The following is a 12,741-nucleotide window of genomic DNA, read 5'->3' as shown; positions in this document are numbered from 1 at the left end:
AAGAAAAAAGTACACATATACAAATACAGAAACAGTTAAAACAAAATGAAATGAGTTTTTGTAAAACCGTGGTATATACAACTCAAAGTTATGATAAAGATAATTATAAAAGGAAAAAATAAAGAAAGCATAAACCACAATATCATAGAAGCTATAATAAAAAGATATATTATATTAGAAAATCAGCAGCTAGAAAGCCTTATTTAGATAGAAATAGACATGTTAGAAAATATAGAACAGAAAGAAATTACAAAAATAGATTAGAATGTTTTATGTGCGGAAGCATATAACATTTAGCGAATACATGTTGCCACGACCCATTTTAGCCTAGGTCATGCGGGCACCTACCATTACCCCCTCGGTAGGTGAACCCTTAACTCAACGTTCACAATCAATAAATATAATAAAAAAAATGGAAGAAGTAAATGACGTAAGTCTCACAATATAGTATAATATAGAAAAGTGCGAAAGTAAATGAATCCACCCCAGTATCTGGTCTGGTCATACAAGAGCATCTAAATCCGAATAACTCTGGTCTAAATAATAATACATAAAATGTCACAAATCATGTCTTGAAAGGAAGGTAAGATATAAACAATAGAAGAGTCTTTGAGGTCAGCGGACGCAATGCTCACCCTGGAAAACTCAAGTAGAAGCTAAGGAGTCGATCAGCCACGAGTCAGAGAAGTAGATCCGGCCTGACACTCTGCATTCATAAAAGAATGCAAGAAGTGCAGGTCAGTACAAACAACAGGATTGGTAGGCATCATAGGCCGACTAAGCATAGTTAACACAATTCAGAGAATAATGCAGATAAACAAGTAGAACAATCAAGCATGAAACAATATAATCGTAACCGAGTATCCATCAACACCTATGTAAGTATCTAACCCCAATATAATAAGTTTGAGTATATCAATTCCTGGAACAATCAACACCATAAAATCAATAACACAATCCACCACAATACAGTCATCACGACATCTCACTCAAGTCATAATGTAATGCAATACAATAATGGTATGAATGTGATGCCATGCCATGCTATGTAAATGAGATGTACACATTTACTCCAGATGGAAATATCGACGTCTCGGTAGCACAACCCAGTGTGACTCGCCAAGTCTGAGTGCCACCTGTCTCGGATCTTTGCCAAATAGACAGACAGGACCCTAGCTAATTACTCACAGGGAGAGTCTCACCGGCACCACTCTGGGGACCCGCGGATCCCGTGCACTACAATCGAATCCGGGATAACATCGAAAACGACCATGCAATAACGATGCCTAAATATACCATCGGACATCGGCCTCCTCACAATCGCTCAAAAGAGTTGTCAAATATCAGTTTAATAAATCAACGATTCCGGAATTGAACCTCGGACATCGGCCTCCTCACAATCACTCAAGTAAAAGAGTTTATCAAGTATCAATTTCATATAAACAACGATTCTGAAATGGATCTTCAGACATCAGCCTTTTTCACAATCACTCAAGTAAAAAGGTTTATCAAATATCAGTTTCGCTCAATCAATGATACTGGATCATCACCGGATATCGGCCATGCATGATAATATGAGAGAATGCGTGCAGTGCATATGTAAATCATCAACAAGTAAGCTCAATATCACAAGTACCTCAACGGGGTCGGCCAATAAAAATATCACGTCACAATACCAACAGTGGGTATGCCAACATATATCAATAACTCAAGTACTAACAGTGGGTACGCCAATAATGTATCATAGTACAAATACCAACAAGGGTATGCCAATCCTATCCCCAATCGGGACAACAAGTGACATTCGCTATCTACCAACTACGTATGGCATCAAGCCAATACCATTAAACAATCAAACACATATAACGGGGTGGCTAGTCCCAGCACACATTAGGGCATATCCATCCCTACTTCACGCCCGAAGGTTCACATGCTATATCCGACATCACAATCTAAATATGTGATTCACTATACTAAGTCTCGCCAAGGTAAACCATAACCTACCTGGACTACCGAACTGCAACACCAACAAGTCACTCTATCGCCTTGCCCTTCCTTTGAAGCTCAGAACGAAAGTAGTCTAAGCATAATCGAATTCTAAATTAGAAATCATGGAGAATGATATTAATATTACTATGATATATTAAAAGTGGAAGGTATGGGGTTACTAAGCTTAGATTTCTCACATTTTAGTATTAGCATCATCAATTTTATCAATTATAACCCTAGGGAGAATTCTATCAAAACCCCTATTCAAATTTCACTTCTAAGGGATTGAAAGAGGAAGGGATGATTATAAGATGATAATGATAAAAAAGAAGAGTAAAGGATTGGGCAAAGTTAACCTCCAAGGGTTTCTTCAAATTATCTCCAAGAACAGTTTCTCTAGGCTCCAATACCGAGACATGAAATAATGAGGGTCTAAGTCTTACTTAAGACACATTAAATGAAATAACACTGCCCGTGACCGCCACGGCGAGGGTATTACCGCTACAGTGGCACCGCTGCGGCGGTTGGGACACCGCTATAGCGGTGAGGCCCAATTACTCATGACCGCCCCAGCGGTCACTTCACCACCATAGCGATACCACTGGGGCGGCTCTGGTATCGCCGTTGCGGGCACCAGACACAAGAAGTCCCCATGTTTTCTAAGTCTTCCATCGAATTTTTGGGTTATTCCTGAGGCCATCTGATCATACCCCGACCATCTACACTCATACAAAAATATGCTACGAATGCACTCGTGGTCTCAGAATTTTCAACGGAGGTCCCGTTGACCGAGTCAACCACTGATGCTTACTTCCCATTTCCTATCCAAAGTCCCAAAATGTGCCAAGATGCATTGGGAACTGAACCAATCATGCATACAAGTTCTAAACAATCATCCGGACCTCTCGGAGTTGACAAAACTCCGAAAAATTTCTGTTTGCCCAAAAGTCAACCTCGGGTCAAAATGAGTCAATGAACGCTCGGAAATGGCGAAAGTGCCAAAAGGACTATAACGACCAAACAGGTCATTACACATGTCTAAAAATAATAAATAATAAAATAATAAGTTCGCAGTTAACATAAGACATTCAAGGAATCTTAATAAATGTAGATGAATACATGCTTGACAATAAAAATATATATTCTATAGTAAGTGTAGACGCAGAAGAAAAACCTAAAACAGACTCATCAGATTCAGAAGAAGAAGAACTAATAAATGAAATAGGATTAGAAAGATTGGACTTAGAAGCAATCCAAGCAAGCATGTTAGCAAATATCTCTGAAAATTGTATTCATGAATTTGAAAGAAATAAAGGATTAGATTTTAAAGCATGTTCCTTTTGTAGATGGTACCCTAGTAAAGAAAAAAGAGCTAAATGTAAGAAATGTTATTAAGAAGGGTGTATTATGTGTGTAGAAAAAGAATTTGATACAAAGATAAATAAAGAAGAAAAACATAAAGAGATAAATGATCCTACCATAAATTTAAGAATAATGACATTAGAGGCAAGAGTAAATGAATTAGAAAAAGGAAAACAAAAAGAAGAATAAAAATAAAATTAAAATGACGAAATAGTTCCATCTAATACAAGACCAGTAATTAGAGCTGTTAAACCAATATCAAAAGACTATCAAGAAGAATTAATGAGCGTAGACGATTATGAGGCATTAGTCTGTAATTAAGATAAGAAATTAGGTACAATAAAAATACTTGCAAGAATTAAGATAAATGACTATGAAATAGAGACACTATCATTGGTAGATTCAGGATGCACAAAGTGCATAATAAATAAAAGAGTAGTTCCACCAAATCTAATAAAAACTCCAGAAAAGCCTGTTGCAGCAATGCAAATGGATGAGACACATAATATATATAGATATTATGTTGATAAAGCATACATCAGTTTTGTGAACACATGTTCAAAATTTTACAAGCCCAGTTACAAAATGGATAAAATATGGGTAAGAGACTTAAAAATAAATGTAGACTTTGTAATAGGACTACGTTTTATGTTACATAATAATGGAAGTTGTTTGATTACTAGAGATGGAGTGATTTTCTTAAAAAAATATCACTCATACACCAGTACAAACTATTAAAACTGAAACTAGAATAAGGCATAAGAAAATCCAGATTGCAGACCATGTAAACCTGCAAAAGAAAAAAGATAGTTGCTATAAAGATGGTAAATGTAAAAACACATGTTGTAAAGAAAAAATAGAACCAAATTATTTAATTATAGAAGAAAATAAAGATGACAATATATTAGAAGATGATGTATTAGGAAAAGACTTGTAATGACCTGTTTGGTCGTTATAGTTCTTTTGGAACTTTCAATCTTTCCCGAGCATTTATTGGCTCACTTTTGACCCGAGGGGACCGTTGAAATGCTTCCCGAGGTGTTCAGACTGGATTCGGGTAAATTTGGTGAAAATATAGGTTAAAAGTGAAAGTGGTTGACCCAAAGTTGATTTTTGGGTAAACGAACCTTTTTCAGAATTTCGCCAATTCCAGGAGCTCTAGATAGTCGTTTAGAACTTGTGTGTGCATTTGGTTCGGTTCCCACTGCATTCGGATGCATTTCGGGACATTGGATGGGAAATGGGAATTTAAGGCATCGCTGGTTGACGAGACCTCCGTTGGGAATTCCGAGGCCACAAGCGCGTTCGTAGTGCATTTTTATATGGGACTAGATATCCGGTATATGAGCAGATGGCCTCGGGAGTTAGTCAAAAAATCGGATCGAAAAGAAAAACTTAGGCCAAGTTGTGGTGTCTGGTGTCCACTTTGGCGGCACCAGCACCGCTGGGGTGGTAGACCTGCCGCTGAAGTAGTCCTAGCCATTTAGGCTTGATCGCTTGAGCGGCGCCACTAAGGCGGTCACTGTACCGCTGTAACGGGTGACGAGCAGTTAAATCAATTAAATGAGTCTTAAATGAGCCCTAGACCCTCATTATTTCATATCTCGATATTAGAGCTTGGAAAAGCTGTTCTTGGAGACAAATTGAAGGAATTCTTGGAGGTAAAACTTTGTCTAATCCTTTACTCCTCTTTAATCACAATTATCTTAGATTTTCCCCTTCTCTTTTCAATCCCTTAGAAATGGAATTTGAAAGAGGGTTTTGGGAGATTTTTCTCTAAGATTATACTTGATAAATTGATGATTTTAATGTTAAAATGTGATGAATCAAAGCTGAGTAAGCCCACATCTTCCAATTTTAATGTTGAATTTCAAATTTGGAGAATTAGGGTTCATACCCAATTTAGGGGTTTTTACTTGAAATTAGATTTGGGACAAGTCTTGAGTTAAATCAACAATTAATGATTGGGTTATGATTACCTTGGATTCAATTTGGTATTTTACCTGCGAATTTCCCGTTTCGCCCATGTGGGACCGTTTCCCCAATTTCTACGGTTAAAATGGACCTAATGGATATCACATCAATATTAATATCATTCTCCATGATTTCTAATTTAGAATTCTATTATGCTTAGGATACTTTGGTTCTGAGCTTCAAATGAAGGGCAAGGTGATCGAGTGACTTGTTGGTGTTGAGGTTCTGCAATCCAGGTAGGTTATGGCTTACCTCTAGTGAGACTATGCGTAGCGAATCATATATTTAGAATATAATGTCGAAGACAGCATGCCAACCTTCGAGCATGAAGTTGGGTTGGATATTGCCTTAGGTTGGGCCCTGTTTTGTGTTGGGACAAACCACCCCGTTATGTGTGTGTATTGTTCCATTTTGATGGTTGATGCTACGAGTAGTGGTGAATATCAGAATATGTGTTACTATCTTGATTGAGATATGGTTGACATACCGTTGTTGGTATTTGCATTGTGATACATTGTTGACGTACTCGTTATTGGTACTAATAATATTGATATATTTTTGGCATACTCTTGATGGTATTGTGATATGATACATTGATGGCGTACCCCTTTGTGGTACTTGTGATATTGAACTTGATTGTTAAATACTTGATGTACGCATTGCACTCATTCTCACACATTTATGATGCATGGCCGATACCCACTGATGATTCGGTATCGTTGATTGAGTAAATTGATATTTGATAAACTCCTTATTTTAGTGATTGTAAAGGCCGATATTCGAAAATCCATTCCGGAATCATTGATTGTATGAAACTGATGTTTGATAAACTCTTTAACTTGAGTGATTATAAGAAGGCCGATGTCCGAGGCTCAATTCCGGAATCGTTGATATGTGCATTGCATACATTCCCTCATATTCATGATGCATGGCCGATAGCCGTTAATTATCCGGTATCGTTGATTGCGCGACTCTTTGACTTGACTGATTGTGAGAAGGCCGATGACCCTATTCCGGAATTGTTGTTACATGGCTGATTCTGATGTTATTCCGGAATCGTTGTGAGTGCATGGGCTCCGCGGGTCACCCAAAGTGGTGCCGGTGAGACTCCCCCTATGAGTAATTAGATAGGGTCCCGTCCGTCTGTTGGGCAAAGATCTAAGACGGGTGGCACTTAGAATTCGCGAGTCACACTGGGTTGTGCTATCGAGACGTCGATATTTCCATCCGGAGTACATGTGCACACCTCATTTGCATGGCATTACATGTCATCCATTCCATTATTGCATTGCACTGCATTTCATTGCATTGGCTTGATTGCGATTCGTGGTGATTGATGATTGAAATGGATATATATATATATATATATATATATATATATTTCGGACTTGGTGTACTTGTGTTTAGAGGCTTTACGTAGGCGATGACGAACACTTGGTTGTGATCTTATTATCTTATACTTGTTAGATTCCTTGCTATCTACTTATTTTTTGAATTGTGTTATCTATGCTTGCTCGGCCGATGATGCCTACCAGTACTGTTGTTTGTACTGACCTACACTTGCTGCATTCTTTTATGAATGCAAAGTATCACGTCAGATCTACTTTTCTAGCTCGTGGCTGATCGACTCTTCAGCTTCCACTTGAGTTTTCCAAGGTGAGCATAGCGTCCACTGACCTCGAAGACTATTCTATTACTTATGTCTTACTTTCCATTCAGAGACATGATTTGTGACTACTTATGTATTATTATTCAGACCTTTAGTATTCGAATTTAGATGCTCTTGTATGACCAGACCGGATACTGGGGTGGATTTCATTTACTTCCGCACCTGTTAACATTATATTATATTGTGAGACTTACGTTATTTTACTTTCTTCCGCTATTTTCTATTATTGTGAATGTTGAGTTAAGGGTTCTCCTACCGAGGTGGGGAAAGGTAGGTGCCCGCATGACTTAGGCTTGAATGGGTCATGACAAGTTGGTATTAGAGCCCTAGGTTACCCGATCTTTAATACAAGAGCGTGTCTAGTAGAGTCTCGTGGATCGGTACGATGAGCTCCGTACTTATCTGCGGGAGGCTACGAGACATTTAGGAAATCTCACCTTCTTTCTTTCCATCATGCTACTTTATTCAAATTGGTATCTGGAAAGACCAAATTGGTATCTGACTCTTATCTCTTCTCTCACAGATAGTGAAGACTCGAGCTACTATGGCTCGAGGTCAGGTGCCAGAGCCCGCAGCTACGGCTGGCACCTGAGGGCGAGCGACAGCTAGAGGGCATAGCATAGCGAGAGGCCGTGGATCTACGCTAGCTAGGGGTAGAGCTCCGACGGAGGGCCAGCTCCTGAGCCCAAGAATAAGTCGGGTAGAGACCAGACCGTAGAATATGGCATGGCCCCAGCACGGACATAGTTCGAGGTTATTTCTGAACAGGTCGTGCATGACACTATGGCCAGGATCCTACTTCACCTTGATGCCCAGCAGGCGGCCGTCGATGTTACTACTCCCGGCGGGGGTTCACAGACTAGGGTTGGAGCGCAGACCCCTGAGTAGGGACCCACGCGGGTAGCACATCCTGCCACATCTATAGCTCCCCGTATTGATGCTATACCCGCTCTTGGGGAGGATATTAGGCCCATGGATAACGCTGTTATGACTGCTGCTGATCAGGACCTGGTGGGGAGGTTTAGCAAGTTAGAGCCACCGAGATTCGCTGGTACTTCGTCTGAGGATGCATATGAATTTATTCTTGATATGCATGAGTTGCTGCACCGTATAGGGATAGTGTAGACCCATGGCGTTGATTATGTGTCCTACCAGATTCGAGGCGACGCGAAGAAGAAAGACGTGACTATGAGGATGTGCATTGATTACCACAGGTTAAACAAGGTCACTATCCGGAACAATTGCCCTATGCCTCGTATTGATGATCTATTTGACCAGCTTCAGGCTGCTTCGGTGTTTTCAAAGATTGATTTGCGTTCCGGCTATCACCAGTTGAAGATTAGGGCGGAGGATATTTCAAAAATAGTATTTCGGATGAGATATGACCACTATGAGTTTCTAGTGATGTCTTTTGAGCTTACCAATGCCCTAGCTGCATTTATGACCTTGATGAATGGCATCTTTAGGCCGTTCTTTGGTTCTTTTGTGATTGTGTTTATTGATGACATCTTGGTGTATTCCAAGAGTAGAGTGGAGCATGAGAGCCATCTTCGTACTGTCCTTGGGTTGTTGAAGAAACATAGTCCATTTGCGAAATTTTCTAAGTGTGAGTTCTGGTTAGAGTCTGTGGCATTCTTGGGTCATGTGGTGTCCAAAGAGGGAATTATGGTTGACCCACAGAAGATTAAGGTTGTGAGGGGTTGGGCGAGGCCCGCTACTGTTACCGAGATTCGTAGTTTTGTGCGTTTGGCCAGTTATTACCGTCGCTTTATGAAAGGTTTTGCTGCCATTGCTTTGTCCTTGACCAGATTGACTCAAAAGGATGTTCCCTTCCAGTGAACGGATGATTGTGAGGAGAGCTTTCAAAAGCTCAAGCTTCTTTTGACCACAACCCCGATCCTAACCTTACCTGTGGAGGGCAAGGACTTCACAGTCTATTGTGATGCTTCTCGTATGGGTTTGGGAGCGGTGTTGATGCAGGAGGGTAGAGTGATAGCTTATGCTTCCCGTCAGTTGAAAGTTCACAAGAAGAATTATCCCACCCATGATTTGGTGTTGTTGGCCGCAGTCTTTGCCTTGAAGCTTTGGAGGCATTACTTGTACCAAGTCTATTGTGAGGTTTTTACCAATCACCGTGGCCTTCGACATATGTTTACCCAGAGAGAACTTAATTCCAGGCAGCGCCGATGGATGGAGCTCCTGAAAGACTATGACATCTCTATTCTGTATCACCCAGGTAAAGCCAATGTGGTGGATGATCCCTTGAGTCACAAGGCAGTGAGTATGGGGAGTTTAGCTCGATTGATTGTTTTCGAGCGTCCATTGGCCATGAAGGTTCAAACTCTGGCCAGTCCGATTGAACTTTAGTATAACTTTCCATCCCCAGATCGATGGCCAGTCCGAGCGGACCATTCAGGTGCTCAAGGACTTGTTGAAAGTGTGTGTTATTGACTTTGGTGGTCATTAGGATCAGCACTTGCCTTGTCGGAGTTTGCATACAACAACAGTTATCATTCGAGTATTGTTATGGCGCCTTTTGAGGCCTTATATGGTAGGAGGTGTAGATCTCCGATTGGTTGGTTCGAGGCTCGACCTGGAGCACAGATCTATTGAGAGAGTCCCTTGATAGAGTGAAAGTTATTCAGGCCAGACTCATGGCGGCTCAGAGCCTACAGAAGATGTATGCAGACCGGAAGGTTCGAGATTTGAAGTTTGCTATTGATGATCAGGTTCTATTGAAGGTTTCACCCATGAAGGGTGTTATGAGGTTTGGTAAGAGGGGAAAATTAAGCCCTAGATACATTGGCCCGCTTGAGATCGTGGATTGTATAAGTGATGTAGCTTATGAATTAGCATTGCCTCCAGGCTTGGTGGGAGTTCACCCGATTTTCCATGTTTCGATGCTGAAGAGATACCATGCCGACGGTACCTGTATTATCCATTAGGATTCTATATTGCTTGATGAGAATTTGACTTATGAGGAGGAGCCTATCGCGATCTTGGATAGGTAGGTTCGAAAGTTGAGGTCCAAGGAGATTGCTTCTGTGAAAGTACAATGGAAGCACTGTCCTGTGGAAGAGGCTATTTGGGAGACTGAATTTGATATGTGTAGCCGATATCCTCAGTTGTTCACTAATTCAAGTATTTTCCTACTTTCCTTTTTTTCTTTGCTCGAGGACGAGTAACGGTTCAATTGGTATATGATGTAATGACCTGTTTGGTCGTTATAGTTCTTTTGGAACTTTCGATCATTCCCGAGCATTGATTGGCTCACTTTTGACCTGAGGGGACCGTTGAAATGCTTCCCGAGGTGTCTAGACTGGATTCGGGTAAATTTGGTGAAAATATAGGTTAAAAGTGAAAGTGGTTGACCCAAAGTTAACTTTTGGGCAAACAAACCTTTTTTAGAATTTCGCCAATTCCAATAGCTCCAGATAGTCATTTAGAACTTGTGTGTGCGTTTGGTTCGGTTCCCACTGCATTCGGATGCATTTCGGGACATTAGATGGGAAATAGCAATTAAGGTATCGGTGGTTGACTAGGTCAATGACACCTCTGTTGGGAATTTCGAGGCCACAGGCGCATTCGTAGTGCGTTTTTATGTGGGACTAGGTATCTGATATGTGAGCAGATGGCCTCGGAAGTTAGTCAAAAAATCAGATTGAAAAGAAAAACTTAGGCCAAGTTCTGGCACCAGCACTGCTGGGGCAGTATACCTGCCGCTGAAGCAGTCCTAGCCATTTAGGCTTGACCGCTGATGAGGTCAGGTGGTCGCTAGAGCGGCACCGCTAAGGCGGTCACTGTACCGCTGTAGCGGGTGACGAGCAGTTAAATCTATTAAATAAGTCTTAAATGAGTCCTAAACCCTCATTATTTCATATCTCGATATTGGAGCTTGCGAAAGCTGTTCTTGGAGACAAATTGAAGGAATTCTTGGAGGTAAAACTTTGTCTAATCCTTTACTCCTTTTTAATCACAATCATCTTAGATTTTCCCCTTCCCTTTCAATCCTTTAGAAATGGAATTTGAAGGAGGGTTTTGGGAGATTTGTTTCTAAGATTATACTTGATAAATTGATGATGTTAATGTTAAAATGTGATAAATCTAAGCTTAGTAAGCTCACATCTTCCACTTTTAACGTTGAATTTCGGATTTGGAGAATTAAGGTTCATACCTAATTTGGGGATTTTTACTTGAAATCAGATTTGGGACAAGCCTTGATTTAAATCAACAATTAATGATTGGGTTATGATCACCTAGGATTCAATTTGGTATTTTACCCGCGAATTTTTCGTTTCGCCCTTGTGGGCCGGTTTTCCCAATTTCTAGGGTTAAAATAGACCTAATTGATATCACAGCAATATTAATATCATTCTCCATGATTTCTAATTTAGAATTCGATTATGCTTAGACTACTTTGGTTATGAGCTTCAAAGGAAGGGCAAGGCGATAGAGTGACTTGTTGGTGTTGCCGTAGATCAAGTAGGTTATGGCTTACCTCTAGTGAGACTATGCGTAGCAAATCACATATTTAGAATATAATGTCGGAGACAGCATGCCAACCTTCGGGCATGAAGTTGGGTTGGATATTGCCTTAGGTTGGGCCCTGATATGTGTTAGGACAAGCCACCCTGTTATGTGTGTGTATTGTTTCATTTTGATGGTTGATGTTATGAATAGTGTTAAATATCAGAATCTGTGTTACTATCTTGATTGAGATATGGTGGACATACCGTTGTTGGTATTTGCATTGTGATACGTTGTTGACATACCCGTTATTAGTACTAGTAATATTGATATATTATTGGCATACCCTGGATGGTATTGTGATATGATACATTGATGGCGTACCCCTTCGTGGTACTTGTGATATTGAACTTGATTGTTGAATACTTGATGTACGCATCGCACTCATTCTCACACATTCATGATGCATGGCCGATACCCAGTGATGATCCGGTATCGTTGATTGAGTAAATAGATATTTGATAAACTCCTTATTTCAGTGATTGTAAAGGCCGATGTCCGAAGATCCATTCCGGAATTGTTGATTGTATGAAACTACTGTTTGATAAACTCTTTTACTTGAGTGATTGTGAGAAGGCCGATGTCCGAGGTTCAATTCCGGAATCGTTGATTGTATGAACTGATATTTAATAAACTCTTTTACTTGAGTGATTATGAAAAGACCGATGTCCGAAAATCAATTCCGGAATCGTTGATTGTGTGAGACTAATATTTGACATACTCTTTTACTTGAGTGATTATGAGATGGCCGATGTCCGATGATCAATTCTGGCATCGTTGTTGCATAGCCGATTCCAATGATATCCCAGAACCGTTGTTAGTGTATGAATAGTAGTAAAAAGTGTGAAATACAGTAAATACCCCAGGGTCTAGTCTGAACTATACAAGAGCATCTAAGGTGAATAGTACAGTCTGGAATACTAACACATAAATGTCTATATCTCTGAAATAAAAGTAAGACATATGATAGGAAAATCTTCAAGGTCAATGGACGCCATGCTTACCCTGGAAACTCGAGAGGAAACTAAAGAGTCGATCAGCCACAGGTCAAAGAAGTAGATCCGACCTAGTACTCTGCATTCATAAGAGAATGCGGCAAGTGCAAGTCAATACAAACAATAGTACTGGTAGGCATCATCGGCCGACTAAGCATAGTTAACACAATTTAGAAAATAAAGCATATAAGCAAGGAATCTGACAAGTATAAGACAATATGATCA

The sequence above is a fragment of the Lycium barbarum genome, chromosome 1 (assembly GCF_019175385.1).
Source record: "Lycium barbarum isolate Lr01 chromosome 1, ASM1917538v2, whole genome shotgun sequence".
NCBI classification, from domain to species: domain Eukaryota; kingdom Viridiplantae; phylum Streptophyta; class Magnoliopsida; order Solanales; family Solanaceae; genus Lycium; species Lycium barbarum.
The sequence above is the reverse complement of the archived record's forward strand: the minus strand, read 5'-3'. Positions refer to the sequence as shown.